The sequence below is a fragment of the Halyomorpha halys genome, unplaced genomic scaffold, assembly GCF_000696795.3.
Source record: "Halyomorpha halys isolate HHAL.00 unplaced genomic scaffold, Hhal_1.1 Scaffold373.1, whole genome shotgun sequence".
NCBI classification, from domain to species: Eukaryota; Metazoa; Arthropoda; class Insecta; order Hemiptera; family Pentatomidae; genus Halyomorpha; species Halyomorpha halys.
Window position 1 is genome coordinate 265414 of NW_027109386.1, and position 24442 is coordinate 289855.

A 24442-nucleotide genomic window follows, 5' to 3' on the forward strand; every position below is an offset into this window, starting at 1 on the left:
TTTTATTTTAGTATGTATGAGATCATTTATCAATATTACCTATTGCCCACTACTGTGTGGCAGATTGTAATATCTATCAATAAATAAATCAATCAAAAGAAAAAAAAAAAAAAAAGATTATTCTAGAAACCTATTATTCCAATAACAAATGACAACAAAAAGTAAATTTTTGAAATTTAATCAGATTTTTAAGATCAAATTGAAACTTTTGTTATTTGAGAATTCTTTGACCAAATTCAATTGTTTGAGGATCATCAAAAAACGGGTTTCCCTTATTTTAATGATAACAGAAACATATATCTGCTTGATTTAGATACAATCAAAAGCTACTTCAATATATTTAAACAATTATTAATATATTGATGTATATTTCAATTTTAAATTTACTAAGCAGAGTCCGATTTGCATCATTGAGTACATTGTAACAGCCTTTTGATACCTTAAAAAGTTGAATTTTATCGTATGAATACACGATACGTTATGAACAATTTTATATATTTTTGTCCTAAAAAACGGCTGATTCTAATTTTGCGAAAATTCTATACGTGATGGAATAAAATGTCGTTAATTTGCAGTTTTCGCACACCAAAAACATCAGTAAAATTATTTAATCAAATTTTGTGTGGCCGAGAAGTCGTGATGAAGAATTTATGGAAACAATAATGGTAATATTTAAAAGAATTTTTCTCTTTCCTTTGGTAAAAGAAGTACTATGTTAAGAAGTCGATTCACTAAATGAACTTTTTCAGTTGGGATAATATAAACAATCGCTTGATCTAAGGAATGATATAAAAGCTTCCAACTATGTAAGGGAGGACTTAGTAGATCTGAGGCAGAGATCTGGTGTGGGTGCGGCGGCAGATACCATGGACTGATAGAGCCCTGCGCTGGGTCTTTCAGGATCTCGACAACCTTTCCAAGGACTATCTGACCAAATGTGAGTCTTATCACTCACTGGTACCAGAACTGGATTACCACAGAGACCACGAGTTCAAGACATCCTGTGATAAAGATATCTGAAGGAGTGTCAGGGTTCCTCAACACCGTGGTATCCGGTGATCTGCGTTCCAGTAGGTTGGTCGAGCTGGATTCTATTAGATACCATCGGTAGCACCTTTATTATTAGCAGATTTTATATTTTGTTTCTTAGAAGAATCTATTTTAACAGGTGTTAGATAAATCATTTTATTTCCCATAATTTTTGGATTTGAAAATTGTGTACTGCATTCCTGAAATTAAAGTTTCACTGGGGGGAGGGGAATTACCCTGTAAGTAACTTTTTTTTTACAAACCAATAACGGCTACTTCAAGAAGTTGCTGCCATGTATAACCAGAACTCAGGTCACGCGATTTTAAGATGTATTGAATATTTGTAATTACAAAATTTTACAGAAGATTATATATTGAAAATAATTTACTGAAGAAAAGAAAGAACATTAAACCAAACAATAAGAAGCTAGAGGAAATAATACATAAAATACAACAGAGTACGAAAAATAAAATAGGTTAAAAAAAATAGGCAAGGATAAATAAGAGATGCTTACTTCAATATCTAAAATATATTTTTTTAAGCCTTTATCTAACTAAAGAAAGAACATTTTTCCAACCTGAGAATTATCATATCAGGAAAACACTATATTTTGTTTTAATTAATAATCATTAATACTAAATATGAATAAAATACAAATAATAACTTATTAAATAAAAAAGTAAGATTACAAGAAGAATTGTATTTGGTTTCAGTGAAATAAAATAAAATAAAAGTAAAAAAAAAATGAATCAATGAATAAAAAACAAATTAAATAAATAAAAAATAAGAGAAAGCATAATGATATGGAACAAAAAAGAATACAAAAATAACTATATACAAAATATTGGAAGTGTCACTCCACACATTAATATCTGTTCGGATAGACACCATGAGTGCCCATGCATTAGACTTGATTTCAGCAAATTATATCTTGCTTTCATGTATGTAACGATCGTATAGTATGTCTTGAAAAGTTCATAGAGTTCGTCTTACGCACTTACGTGTGTCTTTACTTTGTAAGTGAAATCTCTTTAACTATTGGTTAGTCGGTCCCTGTTCTGTAACGAATTGAATATATTTTTTTCTTTCTTTGGTAAACTCAAGAAAGAAGAGTATATACTTTATATTTATATATATTTCCAAACACTAAACATCAAATAAGGAATAAAACGGCTTAAATCTTCGAGGAAAATAAAAAATAATAAAATATAGCAATAGATTTTAATAGTATTTCATTTAAGCATGTGTGTTAGGCAGCAACGGTCTATAGGTATTTAGACTACATCATAAAAACCCTAAGCTGTTATTATTCATTAGCTTAGAAGTGGTTGAAGACTTGATTGATGGTATGACCACGATAATAGGTCAAGAATCCCTAATATCTTTGGAACGATTAATTGCCACACGCAATTACATACTAACTCCTGCCCCTCCTGGCCGGTGGTTAGGTAAGAGCATAAGGTAATCAAACGAACGACTCTATATGATTCCGCATACCATGAAAGAAAGTGGATTCGCAATCTCTGCAAAAGTCCTCATGATTTAAAGTCCGCTTGTTAAGTTGCATTGATTTAAGGAAACTGTAAATTAAAAATTCGAAAACGCTCATAATCTCGGCAATTGATTTAAAGAAAATGTATAAAGTTAATATAAATTCTGAGGTTTATAAATATAACACCTCACAAATTTTACTTCACATTACACAAATTTAACACATAAATATATCTGAAGGATTCTCCTACAAAATTTAATTTAAAAATGGCTTTATGTCTCAGAATTTTTCTTTCCTTAATAAATAATGTTATTTATATTATAGTATTATTTCCAGCAGTAATTGAAGCAAAAGAATTAATAAACATAAAAAACGGAATCTTCGTTTATTTTCCTGCAAGAAACTGCCATGATAATTCCAAGATTTTCATTTCCAAGGAGACTCCAGTATGCGTTTTAATCATAACTCCTACGTAAATAAACTGATGAATTATTACTCGAAATTGGTATAGTTTAAAAATTACATTTTCTACAATCTTTCATTGACAATATTTCTTTACTTTTAATTCCATTAATAAAATACTCCTTAATACTCCAGTACGCTGAAGAAAAACTGGAAGAAGTTACAAAGTCGGCTTCACTACCAAAAGAAACATCATTCACCATAACTAAGACCAATCAAAATTCACTTCAAAACATCAGAAACTGAGAAAGAGGGGTATCCCATCGTGTCATGAATATCCTTGTCACATTATTCACAAAACCATTTCATATTATTTACTAAAACTTAAAAACCCTTTTGGTTTATTTTTTTTTCAATAATAAACCTTTGTAATTAACTAGCAAAAGGAAATTAAAAATTACCTCTCCTCAAAATTGAATGTTTTAGCTTTTTAGATACATACATACAAACCGTACGTGTATAAAATAAATACATAAAACGTGTTTCAATAAAACACTAAAGATAGCCATGTTTCAGCAATTATGCATATAAAATTAAAAACTTTGTGGCTTTCGTCTCCTTTTGCGATAAGTATTATTTATTATATAAATCATAAATGATAGCTTATCTAATACTGTAACCTATAGATTATCTTTACGTTCCATCTTGTGAAAATAACAACACTTATAACAACATCGCCAAATAATTTTAATGATTAGTTTAAACCACACTTAACACGGGAACGATATTCTCGTGGTCCTAAAACTCTTACTAATTGGCTAATTAATTTAATTAAATATCGAATTAGGTTATTTAGTATATAAATCCTAAAAGCAATTAAACAGCATTAAATTATTATACATATTATTAATTAAAATTGGTCACAATTCATCTCTCGCGTGACAACAGTACTTCGTCACTGTGGTCGTAAGTCACGAGGCCTTTAACAGAATGAAGCATAGATGGATTTAATAGGATAGAAGCATATCGATACTTCCTACAATTTATTTTCTTGTACAAATTTGTAGTTAGGATCCGTGGTAGCTCTGATATAAGCTTAAGTTTTTGATCAAATATATAGAAACAATGTTTTCCCACCTATCGGCATTATAGTTGGTAAATATGTTATGTTGCAATAGTTCACTGTATACATATGACAGTTAAACAGTAGCAGTTAATGCGACTGTTAGTCCACCAACATTATTTGAACGACAAACGATCACGCCAGACCCAGAGTGACATTACTGTAACTATCAAATAATCATACCCTGGTAATGGCTTACCCTTTTAAGGTAGATCAGATGCTTCACAAACATTACTTGTACTATCAACTACCACGCCAAGGCTAGTGCGACAGTACAATCATGACTGTAACAATCATAATGTTACATTCAAAACGATTTTTAAGGCGCTCAGTGCGTATTATTTTTTGGGAAGCATCGGTAATACTGTTTATTATTTAAGTATGCGTTACAAGGCAATTGACATCTCCAGTCATATGTCACTGCTTTTTCTAAATAAATGGTCATTTCAGTCTCATATATGAGTAAAATAAATAATTTCTAACAAAAATTGTATTCTTACAATACTGATTTTTTTGTTTGAGTTTTTTGCATAATTACCGGCACCTAGTACAATCTAATGAGAATCACATATAAAAAGCTAGCGAACCTTAGAAAACCAAAAAATGAAATTATTTTTTCAAATTAATCAAAAACTGAAATTAAGTCTAAACTTAACAGCTTTTCTGGTGGTCTTAAAATTTCGTATTTAATGAAACTAATCAGCGGTTTATTACTACATCTCAGTTTTTGACGGAATTTGAAAAAAAAAAAAAAAATGTATTCTAGTTGACGATCTACGACACACTATTCGACTGAATTATTAAGTTTATGCACTCATTCAATGCAAAATTGCATGTTGAATACGTAAGTATTGTAATAGTTATTTTTTTAATTTTTTGCAAATGTATGTTTAATGAGCTGTTTTTTATACTTCAGGCTATTGTACTATAACCTTAGTTTACTTCTAATTCCAAGTAAGAGGTACTAAGTTTTAGATATTAGCCCATCACCCTCACACAATGACCTGACCTCACTTTCCCCCTCGTCACCTGATTGTGTGGTCGTCACCCTGCACGAAGGCACCTTGGACTAGTCTGGACAAAGAGCTTGAGGACTGCGAGCTCTCACGTCTTTGTAGGCATGTGTAAAGACAATTGTGCCACTTTCACAGCCTCACTTATCAACAGCAATAAGACAATAGCTATCACGCATCAAATAAGTATTCATTAATACCACGTACAAAAGAAAAGCTTCGTATTTTCGCATATCTTAATCACAAACAAACTATTCTCCATTGTTTTGATAGCCAAATCTTTTTTTTTAGGGCCCATATTGTTAATTGCGGATGATAAACTTTAAAACAAACTTTCCCAACACCACCGCTCCAATGTAAACCTGATTGCTAATGATACTGACGTTATATATATCACAATGAAGCCGATATAGATCGCATTGGTCCAACTTCCCACGACTGTCTTCCAGATGTTTGTCTCCGCTCGGTGAAAGTCCGAAGTTCATGGGAAACGACTTGGATCAGATCTCGCCTGCCAATAATGAGACAATAAATTTTAAATATATAAACGTGGAGTTTTTTTTAAAAAATGCCCAATGCCGTCGAATGTGGGAGCTTATATTATTTTACGACAAAAAACATTTACTTCTCAAAAAAAGTTTTATAAAAGTATAATCTGTTATGATACAAACAAAAATATAATAAAGACATCAGACATAGCCTTAAGTAGTCTATTATGTTCTACAAATTATTTCTCGTTTTAAGAACCACAAACTTTGTTGCTATTTTTTCACGGCTTTCTAGACCTATAACCCAGCTAGACAGCGGTTCCCATCAAATTTCGCTGTGGCAACCTTCTTGAGCTAAAAATATGGCACTTTTGTTGAACAAAAAATCCCGGCACAAATTTTCAACACCTTTTTTTGCTGAAAAATCTTGTGACACACTTGTACTAAGAAAAAAAAATAGGCGAAACTATTATTGGACTAAAAAAAAAAAAAAAAAAAGTATAAAGGAAAATACGACAAAAATAAGTGAAGAGTAAATGCTGGAATGCACTATATATCTGTTAATTTAATTTTTTCTTTGCATTAGAGAAAGTGCTATTCGCTTGCGGCACCCTTAACATGCCTGTTGCATCTCAGGCTGCAACGACATGCATTTCGGGAACCACTTTGTTTCACTCCCTATTTATTGGGTGATAATTCTTCAAAAACCTAAAAATGGTAAAACGATCAAGTATATGGATATCAGTTTAAAACATTTTTTATTTTCTTCTGATCAATGGATTTTTTTTTTACTGACGTTCCTATACTACCCTTTGGTACGGCTGAAGATTTCCCAAATATAATAATATTTATACTAATATGTTGAGACAACATTACGGGGGGGGGGAGGGAAACTTTTTTCTTTCTTGATAAAAATTGAAAATGGATATGGTAAGATATAAAGTAAGAATTGAGACGGAATGAAAAATTAGTAGAACTGATGTCTAACGAAGAAGAGTGAGATAAAATAATTAACATTATTAATGAGTTATATACTATATTATCCTAATATCTCGTATGTATTTTATTAAATACACCAATATATTAAATCATTCATTAACCAGTAAATAGCTAATACAAAAATATTTGTTTTGTTTTTTATGGATCATAGGTATTTTTAAATTTAAAATCTCAAAATTTGATTATAAAATTATTTCTTTAAAAGTCTATGTTTATAAAATTATTTCTTTTATTAATTATTTAAGAGACTGATAAACACTGAAGATGTTTACTATCTTCATAAATTGCCGTAAGAAACGTCGAATCGACAGCCTGTTATAAACGAAAAGACAGTAAATACAAGTTCTGAAGACAATCAACGAGTGGCTTATAACTTTGGTACCAGATTAAAAATAAATCGGCCAGTAAGTTTTGAAGAAAAGGCGCAGACAGCATACGGTGGGCGACAGACTTTTTTATTCGATTTTTTGTTTTGGTGCATCTTGAAACGTAAAACCTCAATTTTTAAAGGACTGTTTATTTTTTTGTCGTGGTCGAAAAAAAAGGTTTATCATTGAAGAAAATGAATCCACTAAAAAAAAAAATACTGAAAAAATATTTTGATGATTAATAAAACAAACATTTACTAAAACATGAAAATAAATTTTACATAGTAACATAATATAATAGTGAAATCATTGCCTACAACTAAGTAAAACGAGTTAAAATGAGTTTTAATTGAAACGTGACATCTTGCCCTAAAACACCTTTAATAATTTTATTTGGTTAAAGCTCGTTTTCAAAAAATATAAGTAGTAAATCAGAGTAAGAGGTTAGAGACCGTTTATCAACGATACTTCTTATGATCACATAAGTCTATAAAATGAAACTTTTGAAAATTGGATTTGACAATTGAACTGATATAGTGTAATACAATTGGTGTGCTGAAACCGAAAATGAACTCCGTTTTCTTTCATTACGTTTGGAGTTTTAGCTAATCTGGAAAAGTAACTAACCACTCTTCTGCACTTCGAAATAAATATAAGAAAATTTACAAAGTACTATTGGTCAAGGAAACAGAACTAGTTGTATAAAGAAACATTTTAGTATTTTTAAATAGACAAAAAGGTAGAAAATAGAATAAGAAATAAAACTAATTTAGAAAGCTATTTGCGTTTTTCAAACCATTACTGACTTTGCGCTGACGACTAAAGGAAAACTCTTGGGGTCCACAAATAACAAGCGAATACCGGTTACTAAAAATATGTTTTTTATTTGTTTTTTCTTACTTTTAGTGTAAATAATTTTCATATATTGAGTACCTTCCTAGGCTATAATTGTAAATGTCAAAAATGTTTATTTTTATTTATTGATAAGATTGTATACCTCATGTTTTCAACTAATACGGTCGTAAAATTAATGAGAAACATACACACACACTTGTAAAATCTTAAAAGTAAACTTCCAGTAAATTCAGTCGTAATGTAAAGGAAAAAAATATTTTCTAAGGAGTCCATCCTATTCAAAGTATCGCGAAAACTCAAACTTTTATAATAAATTAAAAAAAAAAAACATACGATGACAAAATAATGAACTTACAAAAATATTAAATAAATTAATAACTATACAATATACACTTACTGAATTTCAAGGTAATAAAAATATATACATAAATAATAATAAATACATTGCCTTATATCTCAAATTCAGATCAGCGCAGTGAAGTATTTTTTCATTTGTATTTTTTGTCATTTGTAGTATTTTATTTTGATTCCATAAAAAATTGAAGTTAATTAGTTGAGTTATAAAAGAGCTAAGAAGTGTTATTCTTTTGATAATCTATAATCATCAATTCAAATTTTATGTTGTAGACTTGTATTCATTAATATTCCGATATTATCAGATATTTATTACTACAATATTGCGATATATTAACGTATTGTTTATAGAGAACTAAAACGTTTTTTTAATTCTGCTTACAGGTGGTCCTAGGATAATTAATGTATCCAAACCTCTACAGGCGTTTTAATTACAAGTTACTGATGGTACCCGCATGGAGACTGGAGGTATGAAAAGCAATCGTGAATCATCACGATGGCGATGCAATTACTGTCATAATTACATTTAAATGCGTAAATAAATAAATAAATTATTTAAGGACGGATAAATAAATATTTAGTTGTCATAGTCGACTTATATAACAATGTTATTCGACACATATGAACAGTCATAATTAAAAAAATCTTTTGATTGAAATGACACTAATTTTTTGTTGCACAATATTATTTCGATTTCATCTTATTACTTTTTTGAATTATTTATTAAGAAGAATCAAATCCAACATAATAAACTAATAATAAGTAAAGTTGCACATTTTCTTGAAACAGTATTAGCCAATGGCTGCGGCAAACTATGAAATGACTCTCAAGAATGAGCTTGTTATTGTTTTTACTTAAATTCCTTCTCCACTTTTAATCCTACATTTTTCAATTTGACCTTTTTAGTAGTAATTTTAAACTTGAACACAAGTGAATACACCAATATAATTGTAATTAATAAATAAATTACTCTAATTTATTTATTCATTTATATGGTTTATAAATTTATTTAATTTTTTTTTAGTAAACTGTTCTACTGCTATGATTGTTTGTCACTGTTTTATTTATGCGTTGCTCTCTATTGATGATTTTTGTAAATTTATTTAATTTATCAAACGGTTGTTGCAGATCACTGGAGAGGAATGATAAAATGAATGAGTGAAACAGAGGGAATAATTTATTGGATGAATTGGTAAATTGTTATTTGGCTTTCTGCAAAAAGGAGGAATTACTAATATATGAATATAGAAAAGAAAAAAAGTGTATTTAAGTTTATTGTATTTAGTGCATTGATGTTTATTCTTTGAAATATTAAAAATGTTAATGTATAGTATTGTATATAATATCCAATTATGGATTGATGGATAAGCTGTGTGTTATAGTAAACTAATGTATTTGGGCAGCATGGCAAATAAAGAATTTCTCTCTTTTAAAGTTTCTCTATATTGACTTATTACTTGCTAGGTATCTGGTTTGCACAATTGCAAAAACTCCTTTGAAAAAAGGGGAAGGACATGCAGTAAGAAATATTGGGGGAAATTAAAAATGAAATTTTACTTGAAGGAATAATTTAAGATATTCCTTTCCTTTTTTTTAAAATTAAAATTGAGGCAGTTTTAAGAAGTTAAAAATTGAATTTCAAACTTCTTGATAGGAATAGAAAATCATTTAGTACAATTGTTTTCCTTATACCTCTTCAATTTTGGACAAAATATTAGATTTTTAGACAAGAGTAATTTTTATGTATAATCAAGAGTTTAGTTTTATGTATGTTTGCATAAATGTAGAGAATATTTTGCGAGTTTAATTTGATTCAAATAAGGTTCGATAATCTTTCCATGTGTTAATGTTATAAAGTGAACAATAAAGTCCATTATTGCAGGATTTTGGTATTAATACACTTCTTGGGTTTTTACTGCACGATTTTGCACATTTTGGGTTTTTTTACTGCACAAATATCTAGTCTCTATTTATAACATACTAACTCTGGAAAATATGTGACGTTTTATTAGTTCTATTAAGTTGTTTAATCTCCTCACAAGTATGGAGGGAATGGACCCAAATAAAATAATTATGTCATTCGCTCTTTAAAAGGTCATATGAAAATTTCATAAAATAAAAAAAATATATAAAATTCTAGGCAGGGACATTTAAAATACTTAATATTAAACATTTATGAACATTACTGAGTTCCAGAGAAAAATATAATTTTAGAAAGGCAAACTATTAGGAGGAGCTAATTTATGAGTGACATTAGCGTAGCTGTACCGGGCTGGCGGCGAAGTCCGTGGCATTCCATCAGTTGGGTAAGCCGCTTCGTTAGGGAGAAGGCTACCTCGATTACGACATCCTGGCGCATTCCCTACGATCTACTTGTCGGCGACTTCCACCGGAATCCAGAGATGTCAAGGGGAATATACGCGGAAGATGGAGGAAGTCGGGGAGAAAGTACCATGAGATGCCGGAGGAATGGTGAGTGAAAGAATCAAGATAGAATTTTTGATTACTGATAAAAAAAAAAAGGGAATCTTCAATGAAGATAAATGATAATCTTTTTTTGGAATATTTATTACGGTGGTCATTGACGACCACTCCAAATGGAACAATGAGTTCTAGAGAGGAATTAGAGGGCGGACTATTTCAAGAGTTGTACTATTATTTTATTTACTATTACTCCATCTGTGCATTTTATAATTATTAATAATTACTGTATTTATTATTTATACTTTATTTTGTCCATATTATTTTTAATTTACGCTTTTCCTTTATTTATAATCATTATATTATTATTTTACTTTATCTCATAGTTATATATTTTTTCAATATATTTCATATCATCTTTAAGTCCAACCTTAGTATAAAATATTTTTTTTGTTTTCTTTTGCATCTTTTTGTGAAGTCCTGACAAAGCCTTGCTAAGTGGGATGAAACGGTGTAAAATAAATAGTTTTTGTATTTACTCTATTTGAATCCTTTTTTTTAAAGCCACCCTGACCATCTTTAATAAATAAATAAGACCTTCTACGATAAAAAAATAAAATCATAAATTTTAAATATGCTATGATCATCCATCAGGACCTCAATGTTCCAAATACTGCCGATTTGGCCATAACCAGATACCAATACTTCCATGATAAACATCACAACCACTCAAACCCACTTGTTTCTAACCTGGCTTCTCCTTCATTACCTAATAATCCTCCCAGGTGTCTGAAAAAAAGATGCCCCCGAGATCTTCTCCACTAGAAAAGTTATTGGAGTTCTATCAAGGGGTAGATTCTCCATATGTTTGTATCATGTCATTTCATCACTAACAGACAATTCACTTGTAGTATATATTTTTATTCAGGTGTAAATAACAATAAATTTTAAAGGGAGAAAAAAATATGTATACTACATAACATGTATAGTTGTACAATGTTTATTTTCTATTAATATTTATATTTTTTAACATAAATTAGGGTGGAAACTAAATGAAATAATATCTCTATTTCGATTAATAATTTTTTTTCTTTAAGATCATTGTAAAATGAAAAAAAATAAAGAAAATTTAAATTATTCATTATTATTCATCAACGTTTTGATAATTGCTCCCTCACAGGTAGAGGAAGGAAATCATCATCTTCGTTCAGAATTTGTCCTCGGAATAAAATATTTTTACGTAATTTACGCTTTATATAGAAGTAACAAATTTGGTTCAGTATCTTTAATCGAATTTGTGCTCTGGTACAATATATCGCACCGTCAATCCGACTAGGATGATTCCAGTTGTTGGAAAACAATTTTTCTGTTTTCCTCGACTTTGGAATTAACATTACATAAGGAATGGCAACAAAAACAATGCCTATTAAAGTCAAAATATGGATCGAACACATCTTGCTGTCAAGGTTTGAATAAATTTGATTCAAATTAGCAGAGAGGTCACAATTTGTGTCCTGACTTGTCCTACAAAGTTCACTGAGTTAGTTAGGAACCTGTCAGACCAATTCAACAAATAACTCCTGCACTGTTTAGCAATCTAATCCACCAGTAATAGGAATAACAAAATGAATATTTTTGTAAGCAGTTAAATAAAACTATATTAATGATTTAAAAACGTATCCAATGAATACATTGCGTGTTTAAACTTACAAACTTTTTTTAATGTTTCAGTTACTCTCATAATGTTCATCCTAGGAATTCTTGAAAAAATAAGTAGTGTGTAAGAATTTTTTTTTTCATTACCAGATGGACCTGGTGGGGCTTGTATGGTTATTATAACCATTAACAGTTAGATTTTTTTTGTTAAACAATAGATTATTATGGGGAGGGGGAGTATTGTCTCATGAACCCCCTCCCCCCCTGGGATTCACAACACTATTATTATTGAACAATTGTGAATAATAACAATAAATTATAAAAAATACAATGAAATAAATATGTAAAAATAATAATTCTTAAGAAGAGAGAAACGAAAAAAAATGACATTTATATGAGAAGAGGGGTGGAATTAATTTGAAAAAAGATGAAGAGGAAAAATATAGTAGTAATAGCAATAATAGAATTAGATAAATATAGAATCTATAACAGGATGTCTTGCAGCAGCCTGGGCTTCAGTCTTCGGGTTGAGGTTGGGTTTCCAAAGTTGTAAATTACTGCTGCGTAAACTGCCGGTAACAATATGTAAGGATCAGAGTAGGAATAGGTAGTGTGTAAAAGCCAGACGCCGAGATTTTCATAATAAGCAATTTTAATAACAAAAGCTATATTATGTTTACAAAGGAAATTAAAAGAAATATTGTTTAAATAAATAAAATTCTATCCATTTTAGTCTCAAAACATATATATTATATTGATAAATCAGACGTTTCGGCCAATTCGTCAATCTTGATACAATTTTAGAACTAAATCATTTAAAAAACAACTTTATGCAGGTTCTATTCTGCCGAGGTCAATCCAACAAATTACCCTAATTAGTCAATTTTCACATTAAAATAAAAATTATTTATTACAGTCACCTTCTTTGTTTAAAATGTATCACAACAAAGAAGGAGACTGAAAAATAAATAATTTTTATTTTTATATTAATGTGAAAATTGACTAATCAGGGGAATTTGTTAGATTGACCAGAGAATAATAGCCTGCATGAAGTTGTTTTTTAAATTACTTAGTTCTAAAATTCTGTTAAGATTGTCCCTAAGGATGACCGTATTGGCCGAAACGCCGGACTTAAACAGAATAAAAATGTTTTGAGACTAAAATGATAAAATTGTATTTATTTAATAATATTAACCTGTCTCAAGTAAGTGTTAAGATTATAAATAGAAAGAAATATTTTAAACCTAGCCTCAAAACGGAAGAACATTAAAACAAGTTAAAACTTCAGATAAATGAATCATAAAAATAGTGTAATGACCAAGAAGTGATCCTCCTGAAAAAGAGTAACCTAACTTACCAAAGTATGCATAAAATATTTGAAAAAATGAAATACTTGTTAATGTTTTTTCAGGCACTACGCTTCATAATACTGAGGTATAAAGACGGGAACTACATCTTAAATATACACTACCTACAGCTACTAGATCTATTACAACGTCGTAATAAAAAAGAGAATATCATCCCGTTCATTAGACGCAGGAAAAGCTTTCTCAGAAAGCAAACGATTGACAAATGATCCAATAACAATGGACGAAGCGAAAATTGCACCGGCTTGCATTAGAGACCTTGTTGGAAGACACTCACTCTTCTTGCCACATCTCGTGAGAACTGATGTTGAACTTTCAACTCTGTCTCATGAGAGATGGTTATTCCTCTATAGGATCCTCTAATTATAAGAGGTTTAATTGTGTCTATTGCTAGAGGAACAGAAAGACATCTTTAAAAAAGAATCTGTACAAAAAGTTATATAAATAAAACCTACAAAGGAGTATTTGAGGCGTTGAGTTCCAAAATGGTTAAGTAAAAACTCGAGTTTTGAGGTATTGAACACTTTAGGGAAAGCACTATAAAGAGTTTGATAATAAACAAAAGCTGTTAAACTTAGTCAGTCTATCTAACAATTAAAACCATATGAAGATAGTTCATTCCGTTATTTATTAATTTTTAATGAAAATGAAAAAAATTAATTAATACAATAAAGATCAATTACAATGGTTAAATTAGCTAATTGAATGATTCCCTCCATGTACAAGCTGAACGTACTGACATACATTCTCAAGGTCTACAAATTACTTCTGAAAGTACGACCTCGCTTAGTGACCTGACAAATTGAAGTGATTAAGCAAACACTTAATGTCAAAATGGCTAATTAAAACAAACAGTGGAAATAACTTATTAAATTATCATAATATTTAATTCGTATGATTATCTCATCAGAAAAGAAAGCTCATCCGTTGGTTTAGATATTGCACCCTGATAGATTAATATTTAAATTAGAAATGTTTACGCAACGTTTAGGACTAGCCTCAATATCTCTAATGAATAAAATTAATTTCCGGTACCATCGATTATATTACATATTTAATTGAAATTTTTACGATAAACATCAACAAAAAGATATTTAAATCAAGCAAATTTTAATAATTGTCTAATAATGAATTTTAGTCAAATTGAGGCCTGTAATTCCGAATAATTGCCGGTTACACAAATCTTGGAAAGTCGATTTTTTAAAAATTTAATATGATACCCAAAATGTGAATATTTGATTTTATAACAAAACGGATTATTATTCTTTTTTTTTTTAATTTAGGCATTAATGTATTTATAAATATGTTGTATGAGCAAGTATTAGAGATTTTCATTTCATCTGAATTGTTGAATTCTGAGCTACCTGATATTTTGAGTTGTAATCTTTATTGCTTCACATGTTGAGTGAAGCAACACGAATGGTGCATTCAACATTACAAGGTGTTCCAACATTGCGTAGCAGCGGTTTTAGTGTGATTTAATACAACGATCGTTTTAAACCTTCTTTCCTATTATAATGCTGTTATTCAAAATCAAATAAAGTTAGTTCTTATCTGAAGGGTTATAAAAACAGTTGAATGAAAAAAAAACATTTATTTCTTTTTTAATTTTTATTAAATAAAACATTTTTTTTCTAAAGATTTATTATCCTTGAATTTTAAAAATGAAGGAATTAGATTGATTTTTACATTAAAATCAACATTCTTGTTCATCAAAATCAACATCACAGGGATTTGTGAGGCCAGAAAATATTCGTTTTTCATAATTTCTTTTTTAAAGTATATACTATATTCGTTCTAACATTTACTTGCAGCCACAATTTTATTCGTTATTTTGGCACACATACATTTTATTTATTACTGCCTCTATTATTTACATGTCATTTTCATTTCCTTTTAATTTATATGTTGATTTTAATATAATTTTCACAATATTTTTACATCAGAGTACTACCTTAGGAGTATTAGGATATTTCATGTCATTTTATATTCGTGCAGAAGTTTACAATTTGTTTAATTTTTTTTTTTTTTTATCAACTTGATGAAGCTCTATAAAATAGGGCGAAACGTTAGGATATAAGAAATAGTTTTTTGACCACCGCCTAGAAAATTTACCTTCATTAAACAAATATTGCTATGGGACTCTCAGAACCACATGTCACACTTTAGGTTAATAAATTTAAACATCATTAAACTATCAACAAGTAAGGAAATAATTTTTTTTTTATATACAGAATGAAAACAAATATAACCAATGCAAACTTGTTCTATGAACGACAAAATGTATTACTAAAAATTTACATTATTTAAACTATAGGGGACAGCAATAACCCGCTCCGATGCTTTAGCTTCACCCTAAAAAATATTTTTTTAGGAGAAAGGTTGGAAGAATGCATTGTTTTTTCCCATATCCTTGAGGTCTACATCGTATATTTGAAGTTTTGGTTTATTTCGCATATGCACATTAAATAAAACTAAATGGCAAAACGAGGTACTCATTGTCATACAATATGTTATCAGGGGAACATGTAGCGCTAGATGGAGATTTATAACTGATAATCTCTCGAAAACAAGGTAAAACCTTCGACGGACAGTACTTGCAAGGGTGTGGCGAGGCTTGTAGCATAAGCACTCGGTCATTTGTATCCAACTTGTCCAGATAACAAAAGCAATTCCGTTTAGCATTAATGTAAGACTAGACTGATTTAAGGTTGCTATTAGAATTTTTAATAGAATTCACAGTGAATTCTATTAAATGATGAATTTAAATAGTGAAAAATTTCAATATTATCATTTTATTTATTTTTTTGCGCAGTTCATCGGATGGAGCAACTTTAACTAGAAAAAACAAACAATATAGAAGTACGATTAGTAGATGAAAACTTAGATTAAAGTTTACAAAAACATTATCGATGATACATAAAACGACACAAATCATACAGTCAAAAAATAAAAGCAGGATTTTATGCAAAGTTTCTCAACTTAAGTAAATAATCACTATTCAATATATAATTTAGTTATAATTAATTAAAAACGACTCAATCCTTAAACTTACTTTTTCCGGTCTCTCAGAAATTCATCTATGGGCAAATGAGGTTAAAAAACATTACATATAAGTAGATTTTTTAACGGTATAAAACATATCCCCGTTAAATTATATATAGTCACCTTCTAATACGTAATATAATTTAATAAATTAATTTCAATGATCCATTTGATTGATGAAATCAATCCCACAGCGCATGTCTTCATTAGGATTAAAATAAAAAGATTCAAAGTAGGTAAAGCTAATTGATGTAAGAGTATAAACGTGATATGTAAATTAAACAGATATAAAGATGGAGGTAAAAGAAGACAACCATATAAACAAACTATCTTAAAACATAAATCAAAAAAGTTAATGATAATTGAAAATAGAGCAATTATGTAAAATGTTATTAGTATGAATAAAATAGCATTGTATAAGGGGGTATTCCAAATCAATATGGTAAATATTCTACATTATATATTTATGCATTAAACAACCTCAAGTAAATTCATTTTTGAGACCACCAACATAATAATTCCATTTCAAAAATTTGTACAGTTAAGTCATTAATCTTATGTAGTGGCGAAATATTATGAAACAGAGCTATCAATTAACCAAGAAGATATATAACCTAGCTTATTGATTAATAATGAACAGATAAATTAATAATATTGAAGCAGTATTGGATATTGCCCTATGATAAGTACTGAAAATTATGACAATTTTATTTGACAAACCTGACCAATTCCATTAAGTTAAAAAAAAAATTTGCGGCAGATAAATTAACTTATGTCCGTTGAGTTAACCTATCCACTCATTAGAGAGTGTGTTGCTTTTCTTCACACCTGTCCCATTTCTTAAGACACAAAACCTAAAAAAAAACTTTCATCATGGTTGGCCCAGAGGATCGCCCACAGAAGACACGAAGGACCGTAGTAAGGCTACCTCCACACTCCAGGAACTAGAGCGAGTCGAAAGAAAGATTAATTCTTGAGATTCCTTCGCAGGATCGGAGAAGGAGTGGTAGAGCCTTTAACAGGTGTAACAACCTGCCGGCTCTTGTACCTTGAGACTTTCACGACCTTACGATGAATAACAATGTCTCAAAAGTCCCCGATATATATTATGGATTTAAATTGTCTATTGTTCTCTTGGGTTGGCAGGCAAATTGAAGATCTTTCATGAATATCGTATAGGAATTCATGGGTTTTTAACAAGTTTGGTTGAAAACGAACTTTACATGGGACTGAATTTCAGGTTTGATTATGTGATAAGACATTTTTTTTAAATATTATCTTTTTTTAGTGAAAGATTTTATCTTCCTATTTAGGTTGGATATCGCTGGCTAAAAAACTATATATCAAAAAACCTTATATGCCATACAAAAATGGAATACTAGTTGAAGGTATTTAATCAAAACCCTTTAGCTCCATTTTTCTCCTTCGTTTTTCAGGTTAAGTAAGTACTTCTTGAACATGAAAATTAACAATTTTATAGCCAATTTAAGAACCCAGTTGAAGAAGCAATTCAAATTTTTCGTTTCAAAATTAATATTTTTTTGTCCAAATTTAAAATTTTGAAAAATGTACTTTAATTATTGTAACGTTTTTTTAACGGCTGTGCACTAATTTTATACTTCTGGTAGTTCGTTAGACATGCACAAATCAACTTTTAATTATGATAAAATATATCTTAAATATTTATATATAAAAAAAAAAAATGGTAGCTTATAACTTATAGGAAAACAACTTATATTCAAGAATATCAGCCAATCACTAAAAATCAATACATGATTTTTTATTAGAAATTAACTCAATAATAATAGGGATTTTTTCTCGGCCAAGACTCCCATTGGAGTCCTATACTGCCTAATCATGGTTAGGGGTCAAGTTTTTCGTTTTGTAGGACTGCCGGTTTTGTTATATAATATAAAGATTAATTTGGATTTTTAATTAATTGAACAAGGAAACATGTCATATAAATCATTTTAATTACTATTTTTTTAATATTTTGACAATATCAGACAAATATTTACTTTTTCTCATAATGTAATGCTTCTCATGGGTCAGACACAAAATAATTAATATTTGGTAGACCTTGATAGACTAAATCTCACTCGTATTGTGTATTGACACAGACACAAAACCATCAGAAAATTAATAAAGCATTTTTAACAATAAATTCTTAAAAATATATGTGGTACCGGACCATCCCACAGCCGAAACAAAAACTCTCGCGGTCTATATGTTATCTGTGGATCTCCGGTTGGGTACCACTGGTATACAAAGACACATGATCCGCCTGCTCTTGGAATAGTGCTTAAACACAGAATTTGCTGATAAACTTACTTTGTAGTGTAAGATTTCAGAGATAAGCGCACTCTGTACCAAATGTGGAGAATTAGAATTTAATTGAGTTTGTTCGATAACAATGGATACCCATAAATTAATTTTACGAGCTAATACCGAGGCGATTCAGGCTTAACCTCAGGGTAGAATTCGCCAATGGGCTTATACCTTATAGACACACTGGAGAAAGCGGCACATTCCTCTCTTGTTACACGTGAGTATTTAAAGGTTGTTTCCTATCCCCAACGACCCATTAGGATTCACGGGGCAATAGGCATGTATCGATATCCCTTTGTTGGAGTTGCATAAGTGTCGTTGGAAATGCCTTGTATGGTCTCGTCAGGAAACTCAGTTCTTAAGACTGAAAGTAATTAATAATGATTCATAAGAAAAATCACTTTGCTATATCCTAATGAAATAAACAAGAAGTATAAAACCATTTCAGTAACTCCATCTATTCTAGGGTTTGGATATTACCATTTCAGTTGGAATATTCACCGTTTTAGTAACTCCATCTGTATACATCAGGACCTGTCCGTTTCTTACTTTAGGTATCCCGAATGTATTTGAAGATAGCTGTTTAAATTGAAATTATTGTGTGTAACAAAGGGGGTGTTGAAATTGTGAGACCTTTCTGGGTTATTACTGAACATGTATATTTCTCTTAATTTCAAATGTTAATTCCATGGTGTGGCAATTTGGGTTAGTCCGTTAGTTTAAATGAAAATTTGCAATAAAACGGAAAAAATAAATAGAGATCGATATCATTATAATGTTATGGTTTATCTGGGCAACTGTTGGAAGTCTCGCTGCTGTGGTTACTTCTGCATCCTATGTTCCCTCTACTTGTACTTCCCTCGTCCATGTGTGCGGTAGGAGAATGATGAAAACAATGAATCTTCGCCTTCTGTCAGAAAGGATAGGTCTCGATAGGTGGCTAGTGGAATGTCCTCGACTCTGGTAAGGTCCAAGCTTGCATGGTTCATAGACTGGGGCGGCATTGCAGTCTGTGGCGTCTTCGGGATCTTCCGGTGTCCGCAGCATGGGGGGACATCAAAAAATGAGACCCATGCCTCGACTTTAAACAAATTCAAAAAAGAACCGAAAATATCGGATTTTGTAAATCCAACACCATCTAACCTAGGGTTGGGATATTACTATTTCAATTGGAATATTCACCATTTCGTATTACTCTCGATCACAAGTAAACTTCCCAGCTCAAGAAATATTGACGATATAAGCTATGAATATTAAAATATGAAATCTTTGTGTAAGTATTTAACTGCAAAAGTATCTTTAATTTAGAAATTCCAACCTATGATTTGCGTCATTCTAATCGTCTGACTGTTTGGAATTTGGAATTTCTGAAGAGTCGTGTTTTTGCCAGCTAGAACAATATTGTATGGAACGTACCAATTTAGCTTATACATATTCTTTGTAGTTTGGATTTCAAAAATAAGTGTTTGTAAACAACAAGGAAAAAACAATTACCCTCCTCCCCTTTAACTTTTTTTAAATAAAGAATTTTTAAAAAAAAACTTCTTGTTCGGTTTAAAAAAAAAAAAATTAAAAATACTCAGGAGCGATCCGAGGCCTTAAAATTGGCCTTCTAAAAAAAAAAAAATTAAATTCTTGAATAATGTTTAACCATTTTTAAAATATGCTTACCCAATGAATTTCACATTTAAATTGATTTTAAAGAAGTTACCTTTTTTCTTTTATTCTTCGTTAGGTTTTATGAATTTGTAGCTAATCTGAACCTCTTGGTTTTGATTAGCTCGGATTAAAAGCAAGTACTATATATTAAGTGGTGTTCCGACAGTAAGTTTGTCGCGCAAACGCAGTCTATTGACGAAGTTTGATATGAGGTCATCGTTGTTACTATCATTTTCATTATTTAAAAAATTTAGTAAATTCCAAAATATATAACAACCCGATCGGGGGTAAATGGGAGTTAATTAAAACACTTTAATCTAACACTACAATAATTTTGTTGTTAAGGATGTGAGTGGTCTCGCATTGTTGCTTTATAACACGATTACTTTGCGATTTACCAATCTCTGATCTTTTCTCTTTGATTGATTTCTCCACTTTCATGACTTGTTGGCAATAAACATCTAAGTTGATCATTTCGTTGCTTGGAAGCAGCTTAAAATACATACCTTTGTTATCCATCAAAATTAATATGACAACATAATTAGTTTTTCTGATGCAATTCAGTTTTCGATATGGTTTGTGCCAGTCTATCATCCTTGGACCACGATTTTTTTTTTCGATTAACGTTATTATAAACATTTTTCATCGCCGGTGAATTCATTTAAAAAAATAGTCGATTGAAATAGTTTAAAATGTGTTTAACAAATATTGATTCGTGGTTTAAGGTGATATTTCTTTCGATATTTTCGAAGAATATAGTTCGAATATCTAACTTCCTAACAAATTTAAGAGTTTTTAAATTGTTCGTGAATCAGTTAACTGTTTTGCAATCTCTCACATGATCTTAATGACGGTTCGATTAAATTACGGATTTCATTTTTTCCTCATCATCACCTTCGGTCGCTCTATCAGAACGGATTTTTTTAAAACCAATTCTGACACATGTGTTCATAAATAGACACCCTAAACATCACATATCTCTTTGTGAGCCTCAGTTGCTTTCTTTCCTTTTCGAAAAAAAAAGTATAATCTTAAAACATATTTTCATCACATTCCATGATGCTTTCTTTCCTTTTTGAAAAAAAAAAAAAAAAGTATAATCTTAAAACATATTTTCATCCACATTCATTCTAATCCCTTAGCCCAATCCTTACCCCATTGTCCATCCTTACAATCCTCCAAGAAGGTTGAAACAGCAGTAACAGCATTGGGCAGATTTTCAACTTAGGTCCTGAGCGTCGGCAGCTAGCACCCTCACTCATCCTCCTCTGGATTTTAATACCAATGACGCGGTTGAGAGAGAAGCGCCGGGAACTTCCGAAGTCTTGTACTTTCCTACATAAGTGGGGGGAGGGAAGAGCTCGGTTCGGAGTTCCCCAGGCTGAATGTAAATATTGTAAATAGGGATGATTGTGCTTAAGATATTATTTTACTTTTCTTTTTTTTATGTAATTATTTATCATTACTGTTATTTTCTTTCACATCTATTTCTTATCATTTAATTTATATATTTGTAAATGTGGTGTGAATGAGATCTATCATCCATATTACCATTGTCTAAAAATATTACAGAATGTGTGTAGTAACTTTTTTATTAGTAAATCGATGATTTTTAAATGTATTAATTAATCCCTTAGAAGGCCGGACAGCATGTTGGAACGTGAAGTAGAATGTTAAGCTGCAGACGATACCCGAGCCTTGCGGTTAACCAGAGGTTGAACACTTCTCACGGGGATATCACTTCGTTTGCTCAAGCACTAACGGGGGAGTCGTGTTTCTACTTAGTCTCATTAATGTTTAATTTCAATCTTCTTTAGTTAAATAGTGGTTTTAGTATTAGCATTTATTCTCAGCCGGTAATGAAACAAATATAATTTCAATTTTATTAAAAATAAAGCCTATTGCAACTACCTAAAGCTAACAGAAAGTCATTAACTAATTCCAAAAATCTACATATGTATTACCATAAAAAGCAAAATAGTTTGTTTGTTACTTTAGGCATTTTCAGAAACTATTATTTTAATTAGAAAAAATATTTATACTTTCGATATAGTTTTTATTGGAGGGAGACTACAGGCTTTAACACTAAATCAATAACTTTAAAAGATAAGACTACAACTTCATACCCCGAGGAAGCAGATTAACTGTAATAGCTTAGGCTGGCTTTGAAAAACATTTATTAAAGGAGATAGCTAGTGACATTATAGTCAAATCCATTTCTTAATCAGGATTATTGAAAACAACTAGACCTGTACCGTTTTAGAAGGGTCTGGGATTTAGTACTCCCTTGTAAGAACGTACTGTTTCTTGAACAACGGTTGTACAACGACGTGACTTGTTCACATTAGCACGCTCGACCACCAGGCTTTTCCCCGATAAAAAACCCACTATACAAAGGCTGGGTGTGCCCCAGGAGGACGCCCGACCCAGAGGATTGACTCATAGCTAAAATAATAGAAACTATCATTAGCTTCCACTGCCAATAATTAGCTCCCCGCTCTCTGCAGGGTATTAAAAAAGGTTTATTAATTTCACTTACAACGCATTTATATAATTTAGTTAATTAAATGGGGAATGTACTCATCGTTCTTAAGAAAAAGAAACGTATAATCAAGATTTAAGGCGGACGTCAGCTAATATTTGAATAAAATACTACTTAAAAGTGTTTTAATTTTTTCTCTATCCTAAACCACAAACCAATGTAATAAACCTATTTCAACCTTCTTAAATTGGAGGAAGTCCATTTTCGTTGAGTTTATTTAATATAACTTAGATTTATCTTAAATTTGCAAAAATAAACTTTAATGAAAGTTCTAATCATAAGAAAATTATAACGCGTCATAACATCTTACTGAACATCATATAAGGTTGTGTAAATTCCATGTAATATTTTTTACCCCGATCCTATTGAATAGTAAATACTTTATAAATAAAAAATAATTATTATACATACATAAATTATTATTATACATAAATATACTTACTTGATAGTGTATCGGTGGTAGTTAAAATGACTAGATGTAATAAACTAAGATTGATAACCGCATCGTTTTAAGTGTTGAGGGAAGTAGGAAACCTGAAATATAAAGTAGGTAAGTTACTAAATTTTAATAAGGCAAATAAAAAAACAAACAAGTTTAAAAAGATTTAAACTAATAAAAAATACAAAATGAAATGTGTGTCTGTTGTACTTTATATACTTGGAGGAAGGAGTTTGATGGAAAGGGTAAGCTGGCAGAAAAAGTGAAGCCAAGAAGGTAGGCCTAAGTGCCTTTCGAGGGCGTGGCAGAGGAGTAGGGGGAGAGTACGACCCAATCACTAGCTGCCTTCTGATTTTGTTTTAATTACAATGGCGGAAATTCCCATTAACCTCAACATAAAACTTCTTTTTGTGGGGGTGATTTTTTTGCTTAAACCGTATCTCTATGTCCCTCTCCTTCCTCTCCTCACTCTCTCTCAACATAAACTATAGTTTACTTCTGTAAACTATAATTTATTATTAATTTGTCATTCCTAATTTTAAGCTATTGTGAAAATAAATAAATACTTATGTTAAACTTTCTACTGACAAAACTTAGAAATAGTGCGGGGCAGGGGCAGTAAGGTACCCACCATACCAACTATACAATTTTTGAAATAATATATAAGATATTATAAAATTAATTAATATTTTATATATATTAATATAATTGTCCCTTGTCAGGGATATTGTTTGAAGGAAATAAATAAAGAATTTTTAAACATCTTATAAAACAAGTCAATTTAGATTTTTTAGTGTATTTAGTGTACTCATCACTATTGCAATTTAGCATGTTTTAATAATTTTGACTAATATAAGTATG

The 24442-nt window shown here is 30.3% G+C and overlaps 1 protein-coding gene across 3 annotated transcripts in view; it reads right to left on the bottom strand.

Annotated features, from left to right (window-relative positions):
- Positions 1 to 24442, bottom strand: part of LOC106681895 (cadherin-99C) — a 430333-nt gene that overhangs the window by 181278 nt on the left and 224613 nt on the right. For all 3 annotated transcript variants that reach the window (XM_014422456.2, XM_014422457.2, XM_014422455.2), the window contains one exon: positions 23585 to 23676. The gene's annotated coding sequence lies outside the window, so the exon portion shown is untranslated. The remainder of the gene's footprint in view (positions 1 to 23584; positions 23677 to 24442) is intronic.